Source organism: Ammodytes marinus (assembly GCF_949987685.1).
Source record: "Ammodytes marinus genome assembly, contig: scaffold_283, whole genome shotgun sequence".
NCBI classification, from domain to species: domain Eukaryota; kingdom Metazoa; phylum Chordata; class Actinopteri; order Uranoscopiformes; family Ammodytidae; genus Ammodytes; species Ammodytes marinus.
The window spans coordinates 1-5,000 of NW_027648428.1; the positions used below are offsets into that span (position 1 = coordinate 1).

The window sequence follows — 5,000 nt, forward strand, 5'->3', positions numbered from 1 at the left end:
ACGGAGAAACTTAAACTGCTCTACAAGCTGCACCTGCCGCCAGGTAAGAACAGGAACACACACACACACACACACACGCGCACACACACACACACACACTCACACACACACACACACTCACACACACACACACACTCACACACACACACACTCACACACTCACACACACACACTCACACACACACACACACACACACACTCACACACACACACTCACACACACACTCACACACTCACACACACACTCACACACCCACACACACACACACACACACACACACACACACACACACACACACACACACACACACACACACACACACACCTGCCCCCAGGTGAGAACAGGAAGCCCTGTGTGTACAGGTCTATTGACAGTGAGAGGAGCGCCTGCTCTTTCCCTGCTCCAACACATACAAACCTAATAACGTGTTTGTTCATCCAGTTTATAATAATGGATTTATAAAGCGCTTTATTCCCTAAGCCAGGGATGGGCAGCTTTGATAAAAGGGAGGGCCACACAAATTTTCACCTCACTACCAGAGGGCCACGTATATCAACATGCACTTTCACCATTATAATAACCTTGTCACTTAATTGGCCTACTATAGCTATATACTATATATAACTAATTTAATAAATAGAACAAAATATACTGGCAATCAAAATTTATTAAACCAATTTTCAAACATTACAGACAATTTGTCTCTTTCAGTCAAGAACACAAAACAAAACATATCTCTAATAGTGCAATTCTTCTCTGCTCTGACATTACATAACATTTTTCATTTTCTCAAAATGTTATCCTCTGTAAAATCCTGTCTTAATGAGACACTTGTGGCCTCTCCTGCTGGCGCACAATAGACTGAATGTCAATCTCAATATTGGTGCATCCAATCTGCATGAGCTGGAAGAGTGTCTCATCGGTCAGTCGGTTTCTTTCTTTGGACTTGATGTGCTTCATCATTGAGAAGTTGCTCTCGCAGATGTAAGTGCTCCCAAACATGCTGGCCATCGAAAGTGCAAAATCCCTGAGGATTGGAAATCGGGACTCTGGTAGCAGTCTCCAGAAGGAGATTCCCCTCTCGTTGCGGTTTGCTTGAAAAAACGGGTCTGCCTGTAGTTCGCACAGTTCAAGCTGCAGCTCAGGGGGCTGCTCGCTGACAGCAGCAGAGAGCGGGTCAGTGAACAACGCGATGCGTGGCTGCATGGCGTAGAAATCTTGGAAGCGGCTCTTAAACTGCTGCTGCAGTTTTTCGATTTCTGCTTTGTACTTGAGCATGGTTTCTTCGCATTCGGGAGCATCTTTGCGCATCTCTTCACATGAGGGGAAGTGTGCCAAATTCGGACGGTCGGATTGGAAGCCTTCTTTAAACAGGCCTAGTTTAGCATTAAACGCGTTCATGTGTGCGTATAGATCCGACACAGTTTGGCCTCTTCCCTGCAGCTGCAAATTGAGGCGATTGAGATGAGATGTGATGTCTGCAAGGAAGGCCATGTCACAGAGAAAATCCGTGTCCCTGAGTTGACTGCAGTACGCACTGGTGTCACATCGTATGCTCTCCTCAAGGAACACAGGGATTTCAGAGCGCAGCGCAAAAAACCTCTCCAAGCATTTCCCGCGGCCCATGACATGGCTGAAGTTCATTGACTTGGCACAGAGGGCCTCCTGCAATATAAAATAAATTGGATTCAGCAACATTGTAGTCATTATTTATTTTTAAATCTCACTAAGGAAACACACATTGATAACTAGGGCTGCCTCACAGGCGAAAAAACGTTAGTTGACCAGAAAAGAAGAGAACGTGGAATCTGTCTCAGATTAAAATCGTGACTTTTAAAGCACCAAATTACTTGCTTTAACGAATTTCGTTGGTTTATAATTTTATGAATTATAAAATATAATTTCCATGAGGCTGTTCAGTCAGAAAATAACGGATCATTAGTAAAAGCGTTTGCCCTGCCGCTCCGTGCCTGCCTCCGCCGCCGACACACACACACACACACTGACACACTCTCTGACAGCACCGCGGTCGATAACCGAATAAAGTGAAACGACTAGGAAAGTTTTTAGTTGGGGGCAGCCCTATTTATCACCGATAATAATAGCTGAAAATAACGTTACCCACCTGATGTATGATGCAGTGCAGTATTGGACAGTCAACGCCACTCTGTCTGAGAAGCCCGGCGAATCCAGTGCGTCTTCCTTGCATTGATGGTGCACCGTCAGCAACAACAGCTGATAGCTTGTCAAAGCCTCCGTGCTCACTCACAACACTTTCAACGGCGTTGAAAATGTCCTGTCCCTTGGTAGTGTCATGCAAAGACACCAGTTTCAGTAACTCCTCATGCACTTCAAATGAATTGTTTACTGCTCGTGTGTAGATGAGGAGCTGGCTTACATCCATCACATCTGTACTCTCATCTAGCGCTAAGGAAAAGTACTTGCAGTCGTTCATGATTTCTCTGAGCTTTCCCTCGACATGATTTTGGATATCAAAAATTCTTCTGGTCACTGTGCGTCGGGAGAGAGAGACCGTTTCAAAGTTCTTAGCCATGTTGTCGTTTCCAAAAGCTTTCGCCATCTCAACTGCACATCGCTTCACCATTTCACCATCAGACAGCGGCTTCTTTGCTTTAGCAAGCTCAAGTGAAACAACATAAGACGCCTTCAGTGACGATTCCTGTGTGGTCGTGGCTTTGGTAAAAAAGCTTTGCTGACGGTGTATTTTTTGCTTGAGATCAGCAACGACAGCGGCTCTGGCAGCTCCGGTGTACTTGTCATACTTTTCTTTGTGCGTGGTGTTGTAGTGGCGGCTTAAGTTAAAATCCTTCATTGCCGATTTTGTTTCCAAGCACACTAAACACATGGGTTTTCCTTTACAATCTGTAAAGAGATAATCTGTTTCCCATCTTGGCTGGAAAACGCGGTTTTCTTCATCTAGTTTTCTTTTTTGAGCGCTCATGTTTGTAAAAATTTTTTTTTTTTTGTAAATCCCGCTCTGATCCCGCTAGAAGAGGTGAGGTCGATGTGGTAATTCCAAGACCGTCCACTTGGCTACATACCGCTTACATTTGCGGGGAGCGCCCTCTAGCGGCTGACATAATTAATTACAGTTGGGGTCTGGTTCAAATTACATACTTTTTTCCGACGACTGTGAAACCAATAATATATAATTTTTTATAAATGAACTCGCGGGCCGCACAAATTTGTCCCGAGGGCCGCATGTGGCCCGCGGGCCGCCAGATGCCCATCCCTGCTAAGGACTCAAAGCTCTTTACAGGGTTCCAGGTTCCATTCATTCACACACAGTCATACCGGTGGTGGTAAACTACCATAGTAGCCACAGCTGCCCTGGGGCAGACTGACGGAAGCGTGGCTGCCATTCAGCGCCTACGGCCCCTCAGACCACCACCTCAAACATACAGCAGTCAGACACATTCACATCAGTTTAATGTGGTTTCTGTCCCATTTGCGGGAAAAAGGCTTTAACACACCTCTCAGCCCAGTGGAGGGATGATGTCATGTTTATCTCTCTGGTGATGTCATGTTTATCTCTCTGATGATGTCATGTTTATCTCTCTGGTGATGTCATGTTTATCTCTCTGATGATGTCATGTTTATCTCTCTGATGATGTCATGTTTATCTCTCTGATGATGTCATGATGATGTCATGTTTATCTCTCTGATGATGTCATGTTTATCTCTCTGATGATGTCATGTTTATCTCTCTGATGTTGTCATGATGATGTCATGTTTATCTCTCTGGTGATGTCATGATGATGTCATGTTTATCTCTCTGATGATGTCATGATGATGTCATGTTTATCTCTCTGGTGATGTCATGATGATGTCATGTTTATCTCTCTGATGATGTCATGTTTATCTCTCTGATGTTGTCATGATGATGTCATGTTTATCTCTCTGGTGATGTCATGATGATGTCATGTTTATCTCTCTGATGATGTCATGGTGATGTCATGTTTATCTCTCTGGTGATGTCATGATGATGTCATGATGATGTCATGATGATGTCATGTTTATCTCTCTGGTGATGTCATGATGATGTCATGATGATGTCATGTTTCCAGCTGTCTGTCCAGAGGAGGCGGAGTCTGCTCTGGAAGCCGCTCAGTTCTTCACTGAAGACCAACCTCCAGGTAACCAAGGTAACTGTCCCCCAGGTAACACAGGTAACACACTGACCCTCCGTTCCAATACCCATACTTCCCTACTATTTAGTATGCCAGGAAAAGATTTAGGATGTCCCAATACATGCACGTCAATTGTAGTATGCTGAAAATACATAAATGCCCCACTAACTCCAATAGCATGTTGGAGCATTCGTCTTTATTCTTGACATTTCTCGACATAATGAAAAAAAAATCTTCCTTATCTGATTTTTTTTCTCTCCTGTCTGTGGCCCTAAAACTCTTCTGTACTTTAGTATGTAGTGTAGTAAAAAGACTAAAACTCTTCTGTACTTTAGTATGTAGTAAAAAGACTAAAACTCTTCTGTACTTTAGTATGTAGTGTAGTAAAAAGACTAAATCTCTTCTGTACTTTAGTATGTAGTGTAGGAAAAAGACTAAAACTCTTCTGTACTTTAGTATGTAGTGTAGTAAAAAGACTAAAACTCTTCTGTACTTTAGTATGTAGTGTAGTAACTCTTCTGTACTTTAGTATGTAGTGTAGTAAAAAGACTAAAACTCTTCTGTACTTTAGTATGTAGTGTAGTAAAAAGACTAAAACTCTTCTGTACTTTAGTATGTAGTGTAGTAAAAAGACAAACTCTTCTGTACTTTAGTATGTAGTGTAGTAAAAAGACTAAATCTCTTCTGTACTTTAGTATGTAGTGTAGGAAAAAGACTAAAACTCTTCTGTACTTTAGTATGTAGTGTAGTAAAAAGACTAAAACTCTTCTGTACTTTAGTATGTAGTGTAGTAACTCTTCTGTACTTTAGTATGTAGTGTAGTAAAAAGACTAAAACTCTTCTGTACT

General features: G+C 42.6%; 1 protein-coding gene across 1 annotated transcript in view; it reads left to right on the forward strand.

Annotated features, from left to right (window-relative positions):
- The first annotated feature begins 6 nt into the window (after positions 1-6).
- LOC307270572 (TBC1 domain family member 9B-like) overlaps positions 7-5,000 on the forward strand; it is a 16,344-nt gene continuing 11,350 nt past the window's right edge. The window contains exons 1-2 of the mRNA XM_080054456.1: positions 7-43; positions 4,090-4,167. The gene's annotated coding sequence lies outside the window, so the exon portion shown is untranslated. The remainder of the gene's footprint in view (positions 44-4,089; positions 4,168-5,000) is intronic.